Consider the following 25,825-nt stretch of genomic DNA (forward strand, 5'->3'; position numbering starts at 1 on the left):
CTTGCTGTCCTCGAACACCCTCCGGTGAGTCAGCAGTTGGCCGGCCCAGGCAAGCTGAGGTGTAGACGGTGGCCCCTGCCTGACACTGTCCCCCTCTGGGGGGATGCGCTGTGGCCAGTCAGGTGGCTGCAGGAACTCCACAGCGACACGATTCTCTCCAATGCATGGCCTGGTCAGTGGCCGGCTTCACCCCCCACCCCCGCCAAGGCATGCCCGGGAAGGACCAGGCTTCACTCCACCCAGAGCCACCTCGGAACCTGGCACCTTCTGCCTGCAGAATCCCAAGCGGACAAGGGCAGCCCCAAGAACGAAGCCCCTAGCCCGTGTCTTCGCACGTGGGACATGGACCTGTCCTGCAGATACTGAGCTTCTGAGAAGCCAAGTGACAGTCACAGACCTGACGTGACACAGGAATAGCAGACACTCCCCACCCCGAGTCTGAAAACAGCCTGTGATGGGCAAAAGACAAGTGCACACTGCTGGTATGTCTGGATGGCGTTCAGGTTTAAATCAGTGAGCTGATGGCTCAGCCAGAAGCAACTGGGGTTGGGGGAAGAAAGTGGCTGCCAAGAACAAAGGGGCGGGGCTAGTAGCTGGTTTTTTTCCTTCTAGGAGGATGAAAGGGGCTCCGGAATCAGAGCGTGGCTTAGGGTCCTCCTTTATGGGAGGATCCCTTCTGCCCCCAGGCCCTGGTGAGCCTCCCGGGTGGCAGAGGCTCAGCTCCCAGCATCAGGCCCCAGACGGGAAGGCCCTGGCAGGCCACTCTCACAGACCCTGCCCGGGACTCCTCTGAATGCCACTCATCAGTGGGTAACTCATCCCCTGAAGCCAGGGCATTCCGCCCAGGGCCCCGGCTCAGCTGGATCTACCCAGCTGGCCGCTAGGAGCCTACCACACCCAGCCCGGCCCCTCCAGGGCCTGGTCACCAGTCCTGCTCTCTGTGCAGAACACAGGAACCTCCCTGTGGTGAAAAGCACATCCCCCAGAAGACAGACCTCTAGTGCCACGATCTGCTGTGTGACAGTGTCCAAGTTACTTGACATCTCTGTGCCTTGGCTTGCACATAGGAGAACAGACAGAAGCAGCCCCCTTTGCAGGACGATGTGAGGAATGAAGGAAGAAAAGCGTACAAAGGGCATGGTTGGCTCCCAACGGAAGTGTAGCCCCTCTCCAAGCAGCTCTCCCCACCCCCATGAGACTCCCAAGAGCAGGGGCCGGGCAAGGCCCCCGGGAGTCTCCAGACTCAGACCTTTGCTGTTCCTGAACATGAACGCGGCGCCCTCTCCCTACACCGGCCTCGTTCAGGCTGTGAGCACAGGAGCCCAGACCACCAGCTGCCCCCACTGCAGCCTCAGCCCAGATGTTCGGGCAGCCAGCACCTCGCTGTAGCTTTTCGCCCTAACCAAGATCACGGCCGTGACTCCACGAGCAAAACCCAAGCTGTCCCCACACACTAGGATCCAGGCGATCTGAACCATTCAACACAACCACATCCTGCTGTGTCTACTAAGAAGCCCAGCCCTCGGCACAGCCTCTGCCGGAGCTGGTCCTGCTGCCTGGGGTGCCCTGGCCCCAGCGCGGTGGCGTGCAGGGGGAACCAGCTCACGGCTTACCAGCCAAGAAGCTTGGGCAAGCTCCTTACCCCCTCTGTGCCCCCAGATCAGGGTAACGATCTATGTCATGGCTTTGCTGGGAGGATTAAATGAGTCCATTCCCATCGAAGGCTGAGAACGCTGCCTGGCGCCCAGCATTCAGTCAGAGTCATGACCACACTTGGACTCAGCTCACCTCTTCCGGGGGACCTTTCCCGACCCCAGCCCCTCCCTGGATTAGAGCCCCTTTCTCCCTGCTCCCCGCAGCTCCACACGCATCACACTCTTTTTAACTGTTAGCCTACGGGCAGCACCATCCTGGAAACACCAGCATCAGAATCACGTGCACTTATTAACGATGCAGCCCCAGGGGCCCTGGAACCTGCATTGCCCACAGGCCCCTTGGGGGCTTCTCAAGGAGGCCCAAATTTGCAAAGCACCACTCCGGGCTGTCCTACCATGGGGGTACACGCCCAGCAATGAGGTGAGGTCAAGGGGACTGCCCCAGGTGGTGGCCAGAGGATCCCCCACGCCTTGGTAGGTGAGTGACAGAGACCCCACCTGGACTTGACTCTGAGAGTGAAGCTAACCACCACCAAACACGCCAGCCCCCGGTCCGGTTCCTCGGGTCTTCCCTAAGCCTTTGCCCTGGGCTGAACACACACGGACCGACCGAGGGGCTGCCCCTTTCTGCTGGGGGCTGAAAAGCCACTGAGGCTTCTAGGGGAGCCGCCGAGCAAGGAGGCTCCACTCTGAACACCGAGTCCCTAAAACAGCCAGTGACCCACTAAACCACAACGGAAGGAAAAGAAAGGCCAAACGGAGGTATCAGCCCTTGTTTGGAGTGTACTTGAGAACAAAAACTATGCCCCAGGCCCACCTGGACTAGGGAAGGAAGTGGTCAGGCAGAGGGCAGCAGTCCCAGGGCGTCCTGGGGGCACCCCTCCTACAGACAAGCATTGGGGCACAGCCAGGGACTCTGGCTGAAGCAGGGGCTGGCTGGGAGGGGCTGGCCTGGTGCTCCCAGCACTCAGCTTAGGGGTGTGGGTGGAACAAAATGCTACCCTCCTTCCAGCCCCCACCCGTCCTGCCCCAGGCTGGCCCACCTTGGAGGGGGGAGCCAGAGGGCTCGGCTAGATTTGAGCCTCTGCTGCAGCAGAGAGCTTCTTGGACATGTCCACCCTTGCTGGCTCTTCCAGGGCCAGAATGAACACAGCCAGGAGACCTGAAACTCATCCATCAGAGCCCCCGGGTTTACGTTCACCCATCTCTCTCTGCCAGAAATTCTTCGGCTAAGAACACCTCGGCTCCTAAACCCTTGCTCTCACCCCCTATGCTCCCCCCACACCCTGCAAACTCCAGCCCTGCCTGGCCCCATGCTGACAGCCAGCATGCCCCAAGGTTGGCTCAGCCCCTAAAAAACTCATCAGTGGGCGGAGGCCCGAGTGCCCCTCGGCAGGGCTGGACCACAGCCCGAATGCATCTGTCCACACAAACACCCACTCCTGAGAACGAGGCCGGCCCGGGGAAGCCAGCGCCTTCAGAGCATCAGAGGAGACGATGCCAGGGGTGGGCGCTGCCTTGTGTCCTTACAAGAGACCCCAGTCAGGGAGGGGAACGAGCAGAGCAGGTATGCAGACCGCAGGGCTAAGGGAGTGAAGAAGAGCCTGTGTTTAGGGTGCACTGATGTGCTCAGAGCAGCTGGCCAACTGCGGGCCCACAGGCCAGACCCAGCCCGACACCTGCTTATAAAGTTTTACTAAGACACAGGCATGCACTCATTTATGTGTTATCTATGGCTGCTTTCATGCTCTGACAGCAGAGCCAGAAGAGTTGCAAGAGAGAACCCCCGCCGGCCCTCAAAGCCTAAGGTACTTGGCTTTCATGAGCCAAGTCAGTGCTTCTTTTTTTTTTTTTTTTTGTCTTTTTGCCATTTCTAGGGCCGCTCCCACAGCATATGGAGGTTCCCAGGCTAGGGGTCTAATCAGAGCTATAGCCGCCGGCCTACACCAGAGTCAGAGCAACTCGGGATCCAAGCCACGTCTGCAACCTACACCACAGTGCACGGCAACACCGGATCCTTAACCCACTGAGCGAGGCCAGGGATCGAACCCGCAACCTCATGGTTCCTAGTCGGATTCGTTAACCACTGAGCCACGACAGGAACTCCTAAGTCAGTGCTTCTGACTAGTCTTCACTCAGCACCTTGCAGACACCACTCACCCAGCTGGGTACCAAGGATGAGCAAAACCGGGGGGAGCTCAAGGCCTGGGGAGGGGAGAGAGGGCTCTGAGGGTCACGGGGCCAGCCTCTAGGCTAGGCTGATGCGCTTCGTCCAGGGCCGCAACCTCTTACCCCAAACCTTCAGGCTCTATGTGTTCCAGAATTTTTCAGGTTTTAGACATGGGATGTGGTGCACAGGGCACAGGTTACACAACACCTCAGCAGGGCAGCTCCTGTAATCACACAGATGCACGCCTCCGCAGCGAAAGCCGTGAAGGGTCACCCTCTGAACAGCCTCAAGTCAACTCGGGTCCGGATTTCCCACAAAATTAGTTAGAAAAACAACTTCTGACTTACTTTTCTGGAGTTCAGAATTTTGGGTAAGGGGTGTGGGCTTGCACCACAAACGGTTACAAAGTGCAAACGCTCGGTCACTCCTCGGTCTTGGTGGAGGGTCCCCATCCCTGCAGTCTGCCCCCTGCCCCCCGCCGCCCTAGGCTGCCTGGCACAGAAAGCCCGCACAAGGCACACAGAAAATACAACTGAATGAACGCAGAGCAACAGGACTTTTTCCTCCAAAGAACAGCTACCACCATTAATGCTGAAAACAATCTACTAGAGTAGCATTTAAACCCAATCTTCATCTGCCAGCTCCACTGTCAGGAACAGAAATGAGCCAACATAAATGCGTAATTTTTCCAACTCCATTCACTCACAACAAGGAAAAGAAAACCTTTCTGGTCACTGTTGCTGCCTAATGGGCAGGCCCATTAGGTGTCCTGGGGTGGGCGGCGGGGAGCCGGTGAGCAGGTGGCAGCCCCAACTGAACTCCCGTGATCTTTTTCCCCTGGAATACTTCCTGGGGACCTCCCCGTGGCCAAAGTTTCACTGGAAATCTAAAATTATTTATCTCACCACAAATTCCTAACAGCTAATTAGAAAAATGTACGAACAGATAATCTGGTTTCAGATGTTCTAATTATACTCCTTCAGAGATTTAAAAAAAAAAAAAAGAGGCAAAAATCCCCAATTTTATATTATATAATATCTATATATAATGTAATAGCACTTTTTCCAAAAAGTATAAAATACCTAGAAAGTCTAAAGTATAAGATTGGGGTGGGACATACACACCTCAAATCTTGAAAGCAGGGACACAAAAATACATTTTTTTTAATGCTTTTTAGGGCTACTCCCACAGCATACAGCAGTTCCCAGGCTAGGGGTTGAATCGGAGCGATAGCTGCCAGCCTACACCACAGCTCACAGCAACACCCTATCCTTAACCCACTGAGCCAGGCCAGGGATCGAACTGCATCCTCTTGGATCCTAGACGGGTTCATTAACTGCTGAGCCACAAAGAGAACTCCCACAAAAAGAATATTTTCATATGCATTATCCATCAACAGACAAACCAGTTCTTCTCCATTAAAGGATGTTATCTTCAGTTATTTCAGCAGTAACTCCCATTAGATGTCCTGGTATTAAGCGGATTTTCCCCCTTTTCAACGCCACGTGGTTTTGGCATTCTGAAATGTCCCGCCCTCTCCATTTCTTAATCCCATGAATGACTCCCAGAAATTTCCTCTCGGCCGGAGATTTCTAAACCACGAATTGGGAAAGAGGTTCTGGGCACCACTGGTGCTCTCTACCTAACCCTGGCACTGGGTAGATTTCTAGGAGGGATTTGACTCCGCGATTGGGAAACACTCTTAGCCCGCCTGACCCGCGATCTGGGGTAAGGAGGTAAGAGGGGAGGGGGCAGGGGCCCGGCAGGTGAGAGTGCCCTCCGGATGCCAAATGCCCCCGGGAAGGTGGCGGCCAGGCGCTGTGGGCGGGGCCAGGCACCGTGGGCGGGGCCAGGCGAACCCTTCCAACAAACTGAAAACCGCCTGGACCTCAGGACTATATTTAGTCAGGGCTGCGGGCCCTAACAGGGAGGGGCCTGGGGGAGGCGAGGACTGCCACCTGCAAACACCAGCCTGCAGCCCTGCCACCGCGGTGGGGACGTGCTGGGCCACCAGACTCCTGGTGGAGAGGACACAAGCATCCTCCTGGCGCTGCCTCCAGCCCTCTGCCGGGCACGTGCCACCCATCTGACTGCCAGATATCGTAAAGGACAAGGGAGGGACCACGCTGGGCACGCAGGGCTGTGGTCTGACACCAAGCGGAGGAGTTAGTTTCACTTTCTGGTGTTTTTTTTTTTTTTTTTTTTTTTCCTGCCCTGGGTCGCTTCTCACCCTGAAGGAAGAAAGCGTCCTTGAAATGCCTAAAGAGAAAATCCTCAAAAATGTTCCTTGTCGTTGTCCTTTTTTTTTTTTTTCCCCCTCTGAGGACAACGCTTTCCTCTAAAGACAGGCTAACAGCCTTTGGTGAAAACCCCAAGTACGTAACTTTGGTCCCTGGGGCTGCTTAGTCCTAATATGATTACACATCTAAATGCAATAAACGGGGCAAAGTGGTATGATTTTTCTGGGAAAAACCAACATCATAAAAGGGTCTTTATTGAATCAAGGGCCCGTGAACTGTTCTCTTCCCTAATTACGGCTCCCAAGTGAACCGCGCTGGGTTTCCAGGCAGGACTCCTCACAGCTCCCAAGCCCAAAGGGCGATGGGCTATTTGTCACGACTTGTCTAATTACAACGAAAGCCACCCAAAGGACCAAAGGAGGATGCCAAGGATGGCCGCGGCCCCCTCCCCCACTCGGGCTCTGGAAACAGGGGGAGCTGGATCTCAGGCCTACTTCTATTTTAAGGAGTCCCCCCCCCCATCCCCACCCCTTACCTACAGAGTCAGGATCCTGGGCCCCGCCCCTTTCCGCCGTCAATGCTTAAGAGGGATCCCGACACTGCCCGTCTCTATCCCCAGCTCTACAGAAAAGGCCCATTGTCCAACTGCCCTATTTTGCCAGATGTTTTTAACATTCAGCGATTGGGCCAAGGTTAGCATGCACCCAGACCTGAGCGACAATAAATGTCTGCCATCACCAGACGCGGGAGGGGGAGAGGGACAGAGACTCAGGCCAGGGAAGGGAAAACCCTCCACACTAACCAGCTAGGGGCGAGTGGTCTGGCCAGGCAAACTGGAGACCAGTATTTTGCTTATATACAAGTCCTGGTTCCAAGTATCTGTTTAACCGTCTTCTTAGTTCTAAGAGCAGAGACACTTTTTTTGGGGGGGGTGTAGCGTCTGCAGCAGAGAGAAGTTTCCGAGCCAGGGATTGAACCTGCGCCACAGCAGTAACAATGCTAGATCCTTACCTAGGCCACCAGGGAACTCCTTAAGACACATTTGTAAAAAAACTTTTTCCACCCATGTTCTTAAGCTCACAGCTGCAAGCTCCATAGAAAAGGATCCAAGAGAACATTATCTTGACTCTGGTACTAATAGGTGATCAAACGAACACCCCCCCTCCCCGCCACCAAAGTCAGTGACTTCACCCTCCCCCCCCAACCTCTCTCCAGGGGGTGTATCAGGCATATTTCCCTAAAGAAAGAGGAACACTAAACCCGCCCCATATACAGCAAGGACTTGCTTTTCTTTTCATGTTTTCTCCCCACAAATCGAGGCAGCAAGGCTTGCCAAGTTCAGGGCCGGCTTCATTGGGGTTACTTGGCTGGCCCCACAGGCCCTGGGGTGAGCCACGCTGTTACTTAAGAGCAGCTACCACGCACAGCCTCACCCCACCACCATGTGCCCAGTGTGTCACACGGGCATTCTCGTGGATCCCTGTGGCATACCATAGGGAGGGCACAGATCATCACAGATGGGGAAAGCTTGTCGCCCAACAAGTCCCCAGGAGAGCCTGCAAAGCGAACACCCTTTCTCCAATGCCTGCCTTCAGCCTCCTGGAAAACCAGATACCATCGGCAAATAAGCCACAATGCAACTGACGTGTCTTCAGAAGGGGAGGAGTACCTTACAGTGGACACGGGAAAAAAAAGAAAATGCAAGAGCAGAATTTAAGCCTCAGTCACCCAGGGGAAGCCAGCATTTTCCCTTGAACCCCACACCCCAGGGCAGAAATCCAGCGTTTCTTGAGAATGAACCACAATATCTTCTCGGATTGATTCAAATGTCCCAGCTGCATATCCCTGAATCCTTCCCCCACCCCTCCCGCCCTGTGCCCTCTTCTGTGCCTCGGGGCTCAGACTCTTCCAAGGATGCTAAGGCTACAAGGGGCATGCACTGCAGTTGGTCCAGCCCCCCACTTGGTGGAGAAGGGGACTCTCAGACCCACAGTGGCAGAGCTGGGGTTAAAATCAGGCCAGGGCTCTTTCCATAGAACACCTCCTTCCCCAGCCCTCCTGGGCAGCAAACACAAGGGGTCTGGCTACGGGGCAATTGCAAAATTCCCCAAACTGTGCCAGAGGGAGGAGGGTGGGGGTGCTGCAGTGGGTGAGAAGTCACCTGCTCTGCATCCCTGGAAACCCTGCCCACTGCCCAGGGCTCTAAAGCACCGAAGAGATTAAGATCCATCACAAGCTCCCGTGTTGAAATTCAAAATGAAAACGTCACCAAGCCATAAAAAAGTATAAGGAAGTCCAACGAAATTCTGATTTTTATTTCCCATCATGATCACTCTGCAGCACTTTTTGGAATATCAAAACATTTCCTTCCTTCTCCTCCAGCCCTTGGATTCTGTACCCTGCTTGACCGGCCCCTCTAGAGTGTGTCTGGCTGGCCCACTGGGTTTCCTGGGGCCCTTTCGTGAAACAGTCTTGGGACCTCTCGGGCTGCATGCTTGGCAGAGCAGAGGTGTGAGGTGGCCCCATCTGGGCAGCCAGGGTTCCTTTAAGGACCCATCCACGTCCTGTTCTACAGCTCACACTTGCTGCCTCCGACCTGGGGAGGCCCTGCTGCACCCAGAAGGCTGGGTTTCCTGCTACGGCAGCACCAAAGGCAGCTGTGAGATCTGGGGGGAGCCCTTCCCCATGGAGCTGCAGCCTCAGCCACAAGAAGACCCACAATCCCCATCTTCTGCTCTCAGAGCCGCGGTACAAATCAGGGTGGGTAGTGAGGGGCCAGGGCCGTCTTATCCGTGGTTGTAACCCCAGCCTGGCCTGTGGCTGGTGGACAAAAGACTCACAGGCTCGGACCCGGCTTTAGGATTACAAGGCTGCTGTTCCCAGTGGGTGAAGTAACTTGGCCAGGACCATGCCCTTATTCAAAGTAAGAGAGACGGAGTTCCCAGCGTGGCGCAGCGGAAACGAATCCGACTAGGAACAATGAGGTCGCCGGTTCGATCCCTGGCCCCGCTCAGTGGGTTAAGGATCTGGCATGGCCATGAGCTGTTGTGTAGGTTGCAGAGGTGGCTCGGATCTGGCATGGCTGTGACTGTGGCTGGCAGCTGTAGCTCTGATTAGACCCCTCGCCTGGGAACCTCCACATGCCAAGGGTACAGTCCTAAAAAGCAAAAAACAAAAAAAAAAAGTGAGACGAGCTGATGAGGATGGACCAGTCGAAGGTCTACTGGTGTGTGCCAGGCACTGTGCCTGCATTTTTGCTCCGAGCCTCACCACGGCGTGACAAGGGCCATCTCAGAACCCTCATCTATGAGGGAAGAAATGGGCACAGGGAAGTTACTCGTCAAAGGCCACCCAGCTGGCAAGTGGCAGATAGGACTCCAACTAGGGCACATCTGGACCCCAAATCTGCCTTTACGGCCCTCACGCTCAGCTGCTTAGAGAAAACCCCTGCGTGAACCCCAAATGGATCTCTTGCTTCTGAGACAACTCTTCCACGGGCTTGTCACAGATCAGGAGGGCTGCGCTTTTGTGCAAAAGAACAGAGACAGGCCAAATATTTACCATCCCGGGCAAGGAGCCGCAAACTGGCCTGACAGCAGAATCAACTCTGGGCAGAAGGGAGGGCCAAGCTGTCGCTACGGAAAGTGGAGAACAGAGTCGTGACCACGGCTGAGGGTGCAGACCGCCTGGCTTGGGGCAGAGGCACCGAAGGAGCCCTGGGGAGGCAGCTCAGAGGCCAGCCCTCCCACCAAAGCCCCCAAGAGCCACCACAGAAACCCTGGAAGGGTTTCAAAGTCTGGAAATTTCCAGAGTTGCTCGGACTTGGGAAAGGAGAGGAGAGGGTCCCCTTTTCCCCCAAGGCTCCTTCGTCAATCCAGCTGTGCTGGACAAAAATGGACCTCTAATCTTTCACAGGTTGGGATATTATTTTTCTTTGGAAAAAAAAAAAAAAAGCGAAATGGGCGAAGTTAATTATTCGCCAGGTTGCAATTCACTTAGGAGTTGAGGGAATGTAAGTTTCCTCCTCAGGCAGGACCAGGAGTCCAGCTGGATTTGAGGAGTCTCCCTGGGTCTCCCTGGGGGTCTGGCTAAAATCCTACCCTCCCATCAGCTTCCCACCTTGCATTTAGCGGCTTCCTGACACCGGCTCCAGGGCAAACAAGTCTGCTATTTAAGCCACTTCCGCCGTAAAGTTGCCTGCGAGGTACCCAGCTTGGAGGGATGGATTGGGGTGAGGGGTGGGGGAGGACGGAGGCATCTGCTTCAGGAAACTAGAATTCAAACGAAATCCAAAAAGCGCTCATCTAAAACACAATGCCTAAATACGACAAGGGCTTAACTCGTAGCACAAATCGGCTCCTGAAGGCCGGGCCAGCTCACTGCAGAGCTGACTCAGTCACATCTTGCAAAGGAAAAACCTAATCACTCACTTCCCCCCAAAGAAATGAAGCCCAGAGGCATTTCCTAAAAATCCCGAAAACCCTGGAGAGCCTCAGGGAACAGGGCCCCGCCTGAAGGAAGACTGCTGGCCACCTGGGCCAGGCCAGGGGCGGCCCCAGGGGCTGCCCGGCTCCTAATCCTTTCCGCTCAGGGATTTCTGCCCCTCTCCCCACACCTGTCCCCTCCAGGGTGGCTGCAAAGCTTTCCTGCATCTCGTTGCTCCAGACCAGTCCTGCGAGTGTTTTATGTTTTACGACCACGCAATATTCTGGAGATTTCCACTTCATTGAATTTAAGATACTGATCCCCAGGGCAGGGAGAGGCATGGGTTCAAAGGGAGAACTTGGTTTTCCCAATGTGATTGCACGGCACGCTCCTTAATCAGGGCAGTGCCTCCAGCTGAAGCTCCCACCGGTGTGGAATCCTCTCCCCTCCGAGAGGATCTTGCCTCAAAACTTAGCATTGGTCAAGATGCCTGTAGGCTTAGGTGCATGGCCAAAGAAACCCTTCTGCTCCCACAATTCCGGTGTCTGCATGGTCCGCTGGTTCGAGCCGGCAGGACAAAGCTCACACGGAAAAAAAATGCCAGCCAAGAGCACGCTCCTGGGCTCACAAGCCCAACCCTGCCTCAGTGGCCCCCACAGCCCCTGGGGCTCCTTTTCTCACAGGCCTCCTCACTGCAGGGACACAGGTGAGGCAGGATCTCCTCTACACAGGCCCACGGAAGTCGGAGATGCCTCTAGAAAAACCTTCCACCACTTCGGGAGAGGTGGGCCGGTCTGGCGAGGCGGATTTCTCCCGGCCGCTCCTCCCTGCTTCTAGAAACCTCTCCTGCTTTCCAAAGCCAGAAAGAAAGGGGCTCCAAGTGTCCTATTTTGTCACCTGGCCCTTCACACGGTTCAGGTCACCTCACTGCGTGTTCCCGAATGTTTTTCCAAGGCCCCCACTGCCAAGACAGCCAAACACAATGCAAATAAATACAAATAAACAAAAAGTTCCAGCACCAGGCAAACCCGAGCTTTCTGGGGTTAATGGGGTTTTTCTTCTGCGGGAAGAAGGTAGGAGCGTAGCAACTGGTTAAAGGGTTTAAGTGAATCTCAGCATTAAAACTTGAAGAGGACTCTGGGCGGGTCAGCATTATGTTGCATTTGTCAGGGAACAAAAGACCAGCCATTAGAAACACACCCGCAAAGACGCATCTTTAAAGAAATGGTGGAGGGGCGCGGGGACAGGGGCAAAACCCTCCGCATCCTGTCCCATATTCCCAGGGGCACCTCTAGACCTCGGCCGGCCCTCAGCAACCCCAAGCTCAAGGGGTTGCGGCTCTGGCAAGGGGAGCTCCGCGGGTTAGGGAGAGGGGCGCCCTCTTTCCCCTCCCTCCAGGTCGACCGCGGCGGGGATCCAGCTCCACCCGTAGGACACGAACCGCACGCAGTGACCAGCTCGAGTTTCCGAGCCCATTCCAATTGCTCCCGCCAAGCACAGGGATCCCGCGAACCTCCGCACAAAGCCCGAGGCGAGCGCGCCTTGCCAGCCCACCTCCAGAGCGGATCCGCGAAGTACGGCCCGGCCGGGGTCCCTGGCCCACCTGGGAGCCGAGCTCGCGCCCGCCGGGGGGGAGAAAGCCGGGAAGGGGAGAAGAGGAGCCGTCGGTCCTGGGGGCCGAGGACTGGGACTTTGTAGGCCAGTTGAACCAACACCCTCATCTCGCCCGCAAAGACCCAGCCCTCAGCTCCCGCGCGTCTCGGACTCGGGCTGCGTCCCCGACGGGCTCCCTCGAGCGAGATCCGGCCCGCTTTCCACGCGCTCTGCTCGGCCGAGACTCTGCGTTTTCCCCCAGCGGCGTCCCCCAAAGGCGGCATCCGGCTCGCCCGACCTCGACCCGCGGGGCTCCGAGACCAGCCCCCGAAGGGTTACACGACGCCTGGCGCGCCGCGGCGCCCAGGCCACCCCCGGGCTGCCCCGGCGCAGGCCGAGGGACAGTGCGGGGTGGGGGAGGTGCGGGGACCCAGCCTTCCCCCATCCTCCACCCGCCGCCCAGCGCAAGAGTTACACGCCGAGAAACTTCGCCACGATCCCACGCCGCGCCCGCGAGGCCCAGCTCCGCGCCGCCTGGGTTACCTGCGCTCTGATCCGCCGGGCGCAGGGCCGGCCGGGCCGCTCGCAGTGCAGGCCGCGCCCTCCTGCACCGCCGAGCCCGCGCCGCCACCGGGGCTCAGGGGGAGCAGCCGCCAGCCCGGCCCGGCGCCCCGACGTTCCGGACGCCCCACACGCGCCGGGCCGGGGGCCGAGGCCCGGGGCCTCGCTCAACCTGTCCGGGACCTGGGGGCCGGCGCCGCCCCCTCCCCAAGGAGCGCGAGCCCGGCGCCGCGGGGAGAGGAGCGGGGCAGCAAGACCCTTCGAAAGTTGGGGGAGTTCCGCCCGCTTGCGGCGCGGCCCGAGCTGGCTCCACGTGCTGGTGACACATCAGGAAGGCTGCGCGCCCCGCGGCTCCCGGCGGGCGGACGCGGCCAGCGCCCGCCCGCACCGCCTCCCGGAGCCAAGCGGACGCGCCCCGCCCCGGCCCGCCCTCCGCCCGCCTCTCGGCGGCGCCGCCCCCGCCCCCGGCCGCGGAGCCCGCTCCAGCCTGCGGCACCCGCGGAGGACACCCGGGCTGGGGGTGGGGACCCGGGCGGCCCTCTCGCGGGCTGTCTGAGCCGCCCCGGGGATCGATTCCGGGCGCGGGCTGCCCGACTCGACAGTCTCGAGTGCCTTCCACGCAGTCACGCAGCCCTTCCCGCCCCCGAGCTCCAGTAATTTTCCCTTTTCTTCCTCTGACCGGTCCGAGCCGCTGCCAGCGATTCCTCCCGCGAAGGCCGGCGCGGAGAGCCCCCTGCCGGCCGCTCCGCTCCCGGGTCGCGTCCCCTGCCGGGCGCAGCGCTCCTGCGGCGGCCTCAACCTCCCCACCTGCAACCTGGGGCCAGCTAGGCCCTTCCGGCGAGGCTTTGTTGGCAAACCGATGAGATGGTAAACGTACAGCGCTGAGGACAGCGCCCTGCAACACGCTTTTTGAGATGCTAATTTTGCGTTTTCCACTCCCCCTTCCACTGGCCGGCTTACAACCTCTCTTCCTGGCTGTGCTTTCGGAAGACCTGAGTTCCTTTAAGGGAACTCTAAGGAGGAAGGATGGTACAGAGAAGCTTTCAAGGTCGAGAGAGTGCTTTCCCAAGACTGGGCAGGGCTCGGAGGTCGGTGGAATCCCCTCTAGTGGGGAGCCGCTTCCCCGTTCCCTCTGTCTCCCGAGACGCCAGGACCCCGGGGGGAGCAACCGCATGTCTCCCGTGAGAGCAGCCGAGGGCAACCATAGCCCTCAGCCCAAATCCCCATCCTCAAGCAGCCCAGCACCCCAGGGACCATGGCGGAGGGAGTGATGGTTAAACTATAGTAACTGAGATTGAGTTCCCCTGCCTCTCTTCAGATGAAGCCTCGAAGTCAGGTTGGATTTAAATAATGAGACATACCTGCTTGTAGCGCGGGGAGATAGGGGCTCTGGTCTTGCCTTCTCTGGTCCGGCTTCACCGATCCAAATCATGCCTTAAAACTTCACTGTGGTGGGGGCTGAACGGTTTATCTGTGAGATTTGCCGGCTCTCCCCAGCCCCCACATGGAGATCCCAGGACAGGACAGACAGACGAGCAGGAGCAGGGGCACCCAGGAGACAGCAGCTCTGGGAGGGATGGAGGGCAGATGGCAGCCAGGCACCGGCAGAGGTGCCGGGGGCTGGGGCAGAGCAGGCTTCTGGCCCCAAGCTTCTGTAATCCCCATTTTGTGGGAGTTCAGGATTAGAAGGGAAGAAAGAGGAAGATGCCCTGACATTGCTGGTGATGCTGCCAGGGCTGGAGGGGGTCTGGGGTTCATGCTTTGCTTTCTCTTCCCCTTTTTTTGCTCTCTCTAAAGCTGACAAACCCTTTGGCTCTCTGAGACTTGAGGAGCCTGGAGGAGCCGGTGTCCTGGGGGGATGAAAGGGCAGGGATGTAATGGGTTTATCCCAGCCCTGATCCCAGAGAAGCCGGCAGAAGATTAAGATTTGCTCCCTGAGCTTGAAATCTCCCTGCTACCCCCTGACCACATCAAAGGACGTGGCCGTGGGGGGCACCTAATCCCATCAATGGAATCAAAGCTGGACAAGAAAGGAAATTCTGCAAACTTGGGGCGGCATCAGGATACGGCTCACAAGAGAAAAGATACATACACCGGGCCCTGGCCTCCTCCGCTGGAAAGGACCCAAGCTAGTCCACCAGCAGACGGGGCCTGTCCTTTGCTTCTCGAGGTGGCCACCGTGGGAAGGTCAACCCCAAGAATTCATAAAACGGGGCAGTTGGACTGAGCCTGCCTCCAGGGGCGGAGGGGGACCTGAGAGGGTTGGGCTGAGTCTCACAGTTGTGTTGGCTCCCGGCTTTCAGAAACTGCTTTCACAATGATGCTCCCTACCTGTGTATCCCAAAGTGCGGTGCTCATATGTTGAGATGGTTTTAGGTCGAAAATATGCTGTGTGTGTGTGTGTGTGTGTGTGTGTGTTTGGCCACGCCCTTGGCACGTGGAAGTTCCCGAGCCAAGGATCGTGCCGGAGCCAGGGATCGAACCTGACAGCAGTGACCTGAGCTGCTGCAGTGATAATGCTGGATCCTTGACCTGCTGAGCCGCCATGAAATAAGCTGATCAAAGGCGAGTTAAAGAACATGTGCCTTAGAGAACGTGCCATGTGGTGATGACGGTGACGGTGGTAGCTCACAGGTGGTAAGCAACGTCTCAGTGCCAAGACCCTGTGCTTCTCCTGTCACTCTCACAATGACCCTAGGTCGTAGGTGTTATTATTGCCCACGTTTTAAGGTGAAATTCCTTGCCAGGTCACTTGGCCACTTGGAGCAGCTGAGAGCAGCCCCTCTCCTCGCTGGTCCAGTGCACCTCCCAGCAGCCGCCTCTGAGCAAATCTCAGAGAGAACCCAGCTCCATGGCATTCACACCCTGTTTGCCCTTCCCACAGGGTAACCCACCCCTCCAAGTTGGCCCTGGCCCTGTGGTTTCTGCCCTATTTCCCCCCACCCACCCCACCCTCCACCGCCACAAATGACCTGCAGGAGTCAGGCTCCTTAGCAAGCTGACCTCAGAGCCTCTGAGGTGGGGCCAGGGGATGCGGTGTGACACAATCTTTTTTTTTTTCTTTTTGCTTTTAGAGCCACACCCATGGCATATGGAAGTTCCCAGGCTAGGGGGTCTCATCAGAGCTACAGCTGCCACAACACCAGATCCGAGCCGTGTCTGCGACCTACACCACAGCTCACGGCAATACTGGATCCCGACCCCCCAAGCGAGGCCAGGGATCAAACCCACATCCTCATGGATACTAGTCAGGTTTGTTTCCTCTGGGCCACAATGGGAACTCTGTGACACAACCTTAATGTCCCGACCACCCTGCCACACACATCCATTTCTCTGGCTGGGAGAGATCAATCTGCCTTGGGAACAAATACCTCCTAGAGCTGGAGACACCGACCTTGTTTGTCCTCTGGCTCCCCTCACTCTAAATTCTTTGCTTAGGTCTTTGCTAGCTGCTCTGTTTTGCCTTTTATCTTTTTAGGGCTGCACCCGCAGCACGGCATGTAGAGGTTCCCAGGCTAGGGGTTGAATGGGAGCTACAGCTGCCAGCCTATGCCACAGCCACAGTCATGCAGGATCCGAGCCGCAACTTCAACCTACACCACAGCTCACACCAATGCCGGATCCTTAACCCACCAAGCGAGGCCAGGAATCGAACCCGCAACCTCATGGATACTAGTAGGGTTTATTAACTACTGAGCCATGACGGGAACTCCGGCTGCTCTGTTTCATTTTCTCTTTTTACAGCCACACCTGTGGCATATGGAAGTTTCCAGGCTAGGGATCGAAACGGAGCTGCAGCTGCCGGCCTACGCCATGGTCACAACATCACCAACTCCAGTCTGCATCTGGTATCAGCTGCATCTGGTACCCACTGAACAAGGCCAGGATCTAACCCGAACCCTCGAGGAGATAACGTCAGGTTCTTAACCCCCTGAGCCACAATGGGAACTCCTGCTCTAGTTTAAACTGCAGCCCTCCTTTCCATCACTTCTTCATCCCAACCCAGCATTTTCCCCCTTCCATAGCCCTTGTCCCCTCTAATGTGCCACGATCATGACTCCTTTGGGGTTCTGTCTCCCTGCTATTGGTCTTTGTCTCCAGTGCCCAGAATGTAAGCTCCACGGGGCAGGACTTCTTGTCTCTTCAGGCACATATCCTGTGCACAGAATACGGGCTCCCAGCAAGGATGTGCTGAGAGCCTTTCCCACCTGCTCACACTGCCCTGAGAGCCCAGCTTTGCCACTACTTGATGGGCTTGGATGTCCCCAACCCTCCCCTCCCCAGGGCCCCCTAGGGTGCCCCTCTCACACAGAGGCCCCCCTCCAGCACCTGCTGATAACCCCTGCCCAGGGCAGGAGGGCCCCATTCACTGTGGCCTCCAAGGCCCAAACCGTGCATCGTATTTGACATCAAGCCCAGGTGACGGTATTGAGTCTTTGCTCATAAGGGACACCTGCCATCTCTCTAGCAAGGCGTGAAGGGCTGTGACGTGGCAGGGCAGGAAGGCGAAGCCCGATTTTCCCCATACGGAAGCTGGGCTTGGGGAGATGAAATGATTTATCGAAAGTCACTCTGTACTGAGCTCTTTCCACCCCACTTCCGCCTTGGACCTATCAGACGACACTCTGATCATCGCGATGGTTCGGGTTCTTTTCAACTTCCTGCCGCCAGTCAGAAAGCGCTCGGACAGAAGTCACAGGGATCTGGGACCAGAGAGACCGAAGGGCCGCGAGTGAAGTATTTCGTACGCGACTGTGGGGTTCATGGGGCTGATTTGCTCCACAGATCTCGCTCAAGTGGCACTTTATGTACGTGGCTTTTACACGCCATCACAGCTACCTGGCTTGGACAGAGGGACAGCCCCAGGGCTCAGGGGAAAGACAGGTGACAGGCTTAGGCATGAAATCTTTACAGCAGAAAAGCCACGCTGGAATCACTGATTTTGTCATATCCAAGACCCTTTCAGTTCCTCTGATAAACTAGAGTCTGCCTCGGGGCCTCCGTTTCATCACAAACCTGGGATGCTCTCTCCTCTGTGATTTTTCCCAGCTTCTCTGGAAAAGAGAAGACACAACCCTTGCAAGCAAGAAGCAGCAGAGGAGTAAAGTCCCTAAGGCAGTGCTTCAAGCTGGATTCTGTTTTCCTGCCCATTCGGGGGTGCAGGGGGAGGCAGGTGGGTCTAACACTCTTTGCTGCATCCTCTGAACATGACCCAAGGAGTGAGGCTGAGAGGGCGATGGGCAGCTCCTGGTAAGTCAGGCCAATCAGGAGCCTTGCTGCTCAGAATCCCAGACCCTCTAAGTCAGCGTTCTACTTTTTTGGGGCCACACCCAAGACGAAGGGATGTTCCCAGGCCAGGGGTCAAATTGGAGCTGCAGCTGCCAGCCTCTGCCACGGCACCGCAAGACCAGATCCAAGCCACATCTGCGACCTACACTGCAGCTCACAGCAACACCGGATCCTGAGCAAGGCCAGGGATGGAACCTACATCCTCAGGAATACTAGTTGGGTTCATTACCGCTGAGCCACAACGGGAACTCCTCACTCAGCAGTCTCAGAAAGGCTTTCCATGGGTGGGGGAAGTGCCCAGAAGATGGGAGAGTCCTTGGTTCAGAAGATCGAGGGGTCTGTCTCCTGAGGAATCCAACCATTGACAGGAAGTGCTGCGTCCCTCCCATCCTCCACAGCCAGAGTCCTGGGCTCAAGCCTAGGGATTCTGTGCTTTTCCTATTGATCAGGGGCAAATATTAGACAAGTGGAGTGGCTGCTTGGCCCATAGGCCAGGCTGGCAAGGAGATGAAGCCATCTCCTGGGTACCCGTCAGGTGGCTACCTGATGACTTTGCCAAGCAGATTTGTGCCTGTCCTGCAGGAGAGCTTAACCTTCATCAGAAAGGTAGACTTTCTGGATGACCTTACACAAGTCACTTCCTTTCTCTCTGCCTGTCTCTGTGGCTGTTAGTTATTTGTTTATGTATTTATTTATTTTGCTTTTCAGGGCGCACCCACAGCATGTGGAGGTCCCCAGGCTAGGGGTCTCATCGAGCTGTAGCTGCCGGCCTACACCAGAGCCACAACAATATAGGATCCAAGCCACGTCTTCGACCTGCACCACAGCTCACGGCAACAAGGAATCCTTAACCCGCTGAGTGAGGCCGGGGATCAAACCGCAACCTCATGGTTCCTAGTTGGATTCGTTTCAGCTGTGCCACGGCAGGAACTCCTGTGGCTATAATTTAAATGAGAGGGTTGGGTGTTTACTTTTATTCCTATCCGTCCATGACTCTAAACTGGCAAATTTTGTCCCAAAGGATGGGGTAGGACCTTTAGCATCTGCTTATAAAGCCATAAAGAGAGAATATTTGTTTCTCTCTTCTCTCCCTCTCTCTCATTTTTTGTTTTTTACGGCTGCACCTGCGGCATATGGATGTTTCCGGGCTGGGGGTCAAACGGCAGCTGCAGCGCAGGCCTAGGCCACAGTCATAGCAATGCTGAATCCGAGCCATGTCTGTGGCCTATGCTGTGGTTTGCAGCAGATTCTTAACCCACTTAGCGAGGCCAGGAATCAAGCTGCGTCCTCGAAGACGCAGAGTTAGGTTCTTAACCCACAGAGCCACAGCGGGAACTCCTATTTCTTAATTTGAAATTCCATTTTTGGGGTCTTTTTTGTTGTTGTTTTTTTGTCTTTTTGCTTTTTCTTGAGCCACTCCTGCGGCATACGGAGGTTCCCAGGCTAGGGGTCTAATTGGAGCTGTAGCCGCCAGCCTACGCCAGAGCCACAGCAACGCGGGATCTGAGCCACATCTGCGACCCATACTACAGCTCACAGCAATACCGGATCCTTAACCCAGTGAGCAAGGCCAGGGATCAAACCTGCAACCTCATGGTTCCTAGCCGGATTCGTTAACCACTGCACCTCGATGGGAACTCCATGACATTCCATTTTGCGTGCAAGGTCAGAGGAGCCAACGGAAGGGAGAGGAAAAGAAAATCATGTCTCTGATTAGCTGTAACCTGAATCATGCGTGTCCAAGATGACAGAATGAAGGCAGAAAGAGCCAAGATCTTGTGGTGCCCAGAGCCCAGCCATGACGTCACCTCATCAGGGAACACCTCCCCCACCCTTCAAGCAGGGTCCTTTCTTGGGCCGGGGTCCTGTCTCTGTACCAGGGGCTGGAAACACAGACACAAGCGAGCAAGACACTGTCCCGGCCCTGAGAGCCCTCCCAGCTCAGATGTGAGACTCACAGTGGGGTCCCAAACAAGAGCTGTTTCTCATTACCTGGGGAATCAGAGGTTTCTCAGAGGAGGCGATGCCTGAGTCTCGTCAAAGGGATGGAATCTGGTTCTGATCCAGTGTCTGGATCAAGCTGCTAATTCACAGGGAATATCAGGGGCAGAGGAACTTGAACTGTACAAGAGTCTGCAGTCGGCAAGGTCTAGACTATAGAAATTCTCCAGGTCATACGGGCCAGGTTCCTCAACAGACACACTGCAAGGAAACAAAAGGGTAGGAAGGGAATGCTAGTGGTTAGGGGGGAATAAAAAGCTTAAAAGATACATCAGTTTTTAAAATGGACAATTTATGGAGTTCCCGCTGTGGTACAGTGGGTTAAGAACCCAACTACAGTGGCTAGGGTTGTGGTGGAAGCACCTGGGCATGACAGAGTGGGTTAAAGCGTTGCTGCAGCTGCAGTTCAGAGTCAGTCCCTTGCCATGGAACTTCCATATGCCACAGGTGCTGCGGCCGTAAAAATTTTTTTACAAAGGGCAACTTATAAGGTTAAACTGTAAGGTACGAAGATGTAAAGATGCACAATTAGGAGTTCCCGCTGTGGCTGAGCAGTTAACAAAGCCGACTAGCATCCATGAAGTTGTGGGTTCGATCCCTGGCCTTGCCCAGTGGGTTAAGGATCCAGCATTGCCGTGAGCTATGGTATGGCCGCAGATGCAACTCGGATCTGGTGTTGCTGTGGCTGTGGTGAAAGCTGGCAGCTACAGCTCTGATTAGACCCCTAGCCTGGGAATCTCCATATGCCACTGAGTGCTGCCTTACACACACACACACACACACACACACACACACACACACACACACACACACACAAAAGATGCACAATTAGATGATAAGTTAAAATGCAAGGACGTGATTGCTATAAAAGTAGGGGTTATGGTTGCTTCTGGCTGTGGGGGTGGGGTGTGATTGGGAGGGGGGCACACGATAGAGGTTTCTGGGTGTCTGGCATGGTTCTCTGACCTGGGTAGGGGTCTGCTTATAACTCATTAAGATATTCACTTGATTTGTGTGAAATCTGTATTTTATTGTACAATAAAAGATTTAAAAATAGGTATCTCCAGGCTGAAATACTGGACTAAAACTGAGGAGGCACGAAGCAAAATATATATACTTGCCAAATTCTGCTTTTAAGTTAAATAATATTATTCACTCGCAGGAAGGAAGCAGGCTGACCCAAAGTAGTTTATATTTTTAAAAATATCCTGGAGGTTTTAGCTGCCCACAAATGGCCGTGCCTGCCTACGTGGCTCTCCAACTGCCAGTACCAGAGGCCCTGTGTTTGTCTGAGACGTGAGGGGAGCCAGTGTGGGGAGGTTGGAACAGGGGGAACCTGGTGGGGGGGGTCTTTGCAGCTCTGACTGTAACTCTGGATGGGCGACCAGGGCCATAGAGATTTCATCATGAGGTGTAATGACCAGGCCCCACCAGAATCACGGGGGCTACTATGATTCACCACCTGGGCAGCCATGAGAGAAATGGGTGGGGCACCCCGAGGCCCCCTGGCTTCTCTAAGGGCAGGCTCCAAGGTAGAAACTAAGAATTCAAGTCACAAGACATTAGGAAACATCTCTATCGACTTTCAGATTTTGCAACTAAGGAAGCTGAAGTGTGGAGCCTGTAAGTGATTTAATAGGGGTCATAGAATAAACTCCACACAGGGGTCCTGTCTGCTTCTGCCCGCCCCCTTCCAGCCCCAGGAGGTGAGTGTGGATACCTGTGGGCCTTAAAGGTAATTTGCTAGGTCTCTCGGCTCCCACGCTCACCCTGGTGCTTGTATCTGTCCTGCCTTCACTCCCCTCTCCTCTCACCAACCTTGACCTGGGATCCCTGCTGGACCCCTGTCTCTTGCCCATCTCTTCTGGGGGCCCATGTCTCCCCCAGCATCTGTATGCTGACCTCTTCTGTACCTTGACCCTCTTTTATGACTTTGGCTTGGCTCATCCCCGCTCTGTTGGGGTGGAATTCTCTCCTCCGCAACGGCAGGAAACAACCCAGTGCCCAGTCTCAGTTTCTTCTCATCAGGAATCCAAATTAAGAGACAAGATTCAAGGCAGTGCCCAGTAGTTCAAGACTTTCCCCTTCCCTTCCCTGAATGTCCAGAAAATCCATTTGCATTTAGTAATAATTCCGTAATGACACTGGTACCTCATTCAGGAGTCCCTTCAAAAGCCGAGTGCATCCTTCCAGTTCCTGGAATCTTAGCAGGGGAAAGATCAATATATTTCCTTGCTGCCTGAGCCCCACTGCCCCAAAGAGACTCTGCTGACGTTCAATCCACCCTACGCTCCATGCGGTCAACTGTGCGACCAGCCTGCGAAAAGGTGTGTGTTTGGGTCACATTAAGAGAGGTAGGAGATACAGAATGAGGGAGGGGGGAGGTTCAATTAATGGACTACACCTGGAGTAGTATTTTCAATCCAGAAAATTGAACGGAACAAAGGGACAGATAGACTGTAGCATATCAGAAATGAGAGACACTCATCATGTCTATCCTAGAAGTGACTTGAGGAGCTTCAAAACTAGCTAGAGGCCAGATTCAAAGGATCACACAGGCGGCAGGCGCCAGATTTAAAGGGCCAGTTCGCAAAGGCTGGAAAAGAAAAACGCACCAGCCAGCTTAACGAAGTGGTTCGCTTCCTAGCCAAGAAGGCAGACAACAAAAATCGCGTGGAAAATTCACTTTTAAAGCAAAAACCAGAAAAAACACCGCTCCAAGAACTCCCAACGCCCGTTCTGGAAAGTTCTCCCACCCTCAGGACACGCCGAACCAGTGAAACCGTACCTCTTCCCCCACCCTACCTGCTGTTGGCGACACCGCGCGGGGCCTCAGTCCCCACCCATAACACCGGGATCCCAGATCAGCCCGGCCCTGCGCAGCGCTGCTGCGGGAGGTCCGGGGAGAAGAGACGCGGGGCGGTCAGCAAAGCACTGTACACCCGGGGCCGAGCCTGTCTGCAAGTGGTTCCGCGAACCCTGGCCCGCTGGTCCGGCCTGGGCTGGTGACCGCGGAGCCCGCGAAGGGGGAGGGGGGAGGGGTGGGACTGGAGGACGGCTAAACAGAATCTGAAAAGTAAAAGATACCATCGGGGACGAAAGGGATGGCACAGAGGAGGGCGCCAGAGCCCCCACGACCAAGTCCGACCTCTAGTCCCAGGCACGGACGGGGTTCGAACCCGCGATCTTCGGTTTACGAGACCGACGCCTTACCACTTGGCCACCGCGCCTGACAGCCGAGGGAGCACTGGAAGCTCTCAGTGGAGGGGAGGCGGCGCAGGCGCGCAAGGGGCGGTGCGCCTCCTCCGGCCCCGCCCCCCAGCTCTCGCGACCTGCCGGCCGGGACCCGGTTCTCGGAGCCGCGGAGACTCCCTTAGGGCCACTGCCGGGCGCCCGAGCCTTCCCTGCGGCGGGACCCGAACCCGCGGCGCCCACCGGCCGGACCCCGCCCCGCCTCCAGCGACCTCAGCACACGGCGCCTACGGAGAGGCCTGTGGGGGATTCGAAACGGGCGGCGGCCTGCGGAGACCACGACCGACGCAGTTCGGGAGTTCCGGAGCCGAAGCCGAGACAGCGGCCGCGAGCGAGCCAGGACCCGGCGTCCGCGCTGGCGTCTCCGCCCGCCGCCAAGTGATCTTGGCCAGGTCATTTCCGTCCTGTCGGCAGGATACCGGGGCAGCGCGGGAGCTCGGGCCGAGTCCTCGGGGAGCCGAGGGGACAGAAAGGGAGGTGCAGGCACGGATGCGATCGGCCCTCGGAGAAAGATGCAGGGAGCCCGGAGGGTTGGGGACCGGGCGGCAGGCGCGAGGGGAGGTGAGTTTCCCTCGCTGACCCGGCAGGGGCCACCTTCTGTGTAGGCAAAATCTTCCCGGTTGCTCTCACTACCCTCTTGCCCTTAAGTCCCTGGCACCGACCTTGTGCTGGAGACTCCGAGTAAACATCTGTTTAGACAGATGGCCTTGCTCAGGGGGAGCCACGGTGTGCGGGCAAGGAGATGCCCCCAGGGATTTCCAGGGACAGTATACTAGGGGGGCCAACTGGAGGCGATCTGAATGGAGGAGTCTGATCGTAGTCGGTCACTCTTGAAAGGAATGCATATCAGCATAGAAGGAGGATAGATGCACATGTGGTTTTAAGATGTAGAGTAATACACCCCATTTATTAAAGCAAAGGGAAAGACCAAGTAAAAGTGAAACAAGAAAAATGCAATTCTCTTGTGGCTCCAAGGGTTAAGGATCTGGCGTGGTCACTGCAGCAGCTCAGTGTGCATGCCTGGGGGGGAGAGAGAAACGCAGAGGGAGCAGGGCGCTTCATTGGTCATCTTTTGTTTCTAGTCTATGAAAGGCAAAAAGCTGAGAGGTTGGGAACACGAGGTGTTTATTATCCTGCAGATTTTGTACTTTCTTTAAAATTAAAAAATAAAATAAAATAAAAGACAAGGAAATTAGGTCCCCTGTCCTTGTTTGGTCAGTAGCCAAGGTATCTATTCCAGGAGAGATGGGTGGGGAGAGGAGCCCTCCGGTCAGGTAGCCAACTGCCAGCCTCCCCCAGGGCCCAGTCCTTCTGTGCAGCAGCACCCGGAGGGGACACCAACAAGACCAATCGCACCATTGCCCACCCGGCCACCTCCACTGCCAAAGCCATCCTTGCTTGTCTGCAGAACTTCTTAAAAAGTATTGATTGCAGAGATTTGGGAAAACTCAGGAAAGCTATCAAATTTGCTGTCAACCATTTAAAAATGTACAGTATTTTTAACAGGCACACGGGTGTGTAACAGATCTCTGGAACTTTTTCATCTTACAAAAAGGGAAACTCTATACCCGCTGAGCAGAAGCTCCCCTTTTTTTCCTCCCCCCAGCCCCTGGCAGCCACCATTCTGCTGTTTTTCGGAGTCTGACTACTGAAGGTACTTCACATAGTGGAATCCTACAGGGTTCGTCTTTTTTGTAACCGGCTTCTTTCATTAGCAAAAGGTCCTCAAGTTTCCTCCGTGTTCACCTGCATATGACATGATTTCCTTATTTTTTTAATTTTTTTTTTTGGCTTTTGTCTTTTTAGGGCTGCACCCTCGGCATATAGAGGTTCCCAGGCTAGGGGTCGAATCTGAGCTACAGCTGCCCTCCTACACTACAGCCACAACAACATAGGATCCGAGCCACATCTTTGGCCTACACCACACAGCTCACAGCAACACCAGATCGTTAACCCACTGAGTGAGGCCAGGAATCGAATGCTCATCCTCATTGGTGTTAGTCGGGTTTGTAACGCACTGAGCTGGCGGGGTGCGGGGAGGGGCTCCTCTTGTTTTGTTTTTACAGTGGCTGCCCTAATAGGTGTGAGATGTAATTTCTTTTTTGTTTGTTTGTCGTTTTAGGCATATGGAGGTTCCCAGGCAAGGGGTCGAATTGGAGCTGTAGCCACCAGCCTATGTCAGAGCCACAGGAATGCGGGATCCGAGCCTCGTCTACAACCCACACCACAGCTCACGGCAATGCTGGATCCTTAACCCACTGAGCGAGGCCAGGGATCGAACCCCTGTCCTTGTGGATATTAGTTGGGTTTGTTACCACTAAGCCATCAGGGAACTCCACTTTAGTCTATTTTTATTTACTTTTTGTATGTGGTATAAGGTAAACATCCAACTTCATCATTTTACATATAGATATGCCATTTTCCCAGCACTATTTGTCAAAAAGACAGGAAATTTTTGGAGGTGGGTGGGGCGGGGGGGGGTACCTGCACCCAGGACATGCAGAAGTTCCTGGACCAGGGACTGAACCCAAGTCACAGCAGTGACTAGAGCCACAGCAGTGGTAACACCGAATCCCTAACTGCTGTGCCACCAGAAATTCCAAGATACATGTATTTTTTTTTCACATCTTAACAAATTA

The 25,825-nt window shown here is 55.5% G+C and overlaps 2 non-coding genes across 2 annotated transcripts; both read right to left on the minus strand.

Moving 5' to 3' along the window:
* On the minus strand, positions 12,165 to 12,244 carry MIR193A (microRNA 193a). Its single transcript, NR_038540.1, has one exon. It is a non-coding gene; the product is annotated as a microRNA 193a (primary transcript).
* TRNAT-CGU lies at positions 23,093 to 23,164 on the minus strand. The gene has a single exon. It is a non-coding gene; the product is annotated as a tRNA-Thr (tRNA).

The sequence above is a fragment of the Sus scrofa genome, chromosome 12 (assembly GCF_000003025.6).
Source record: "Sus scrofa isolate TJ Tabasco breed Duroc chromosome 12, Sscrofa11.1, whole genome shotgun sequence".
Taxonomy (NCBI): Eukaryota; Metazoa; Chordata; class Mammalia; order Artiodactyla; family Suidae; genus Sus; species Sus scrofa.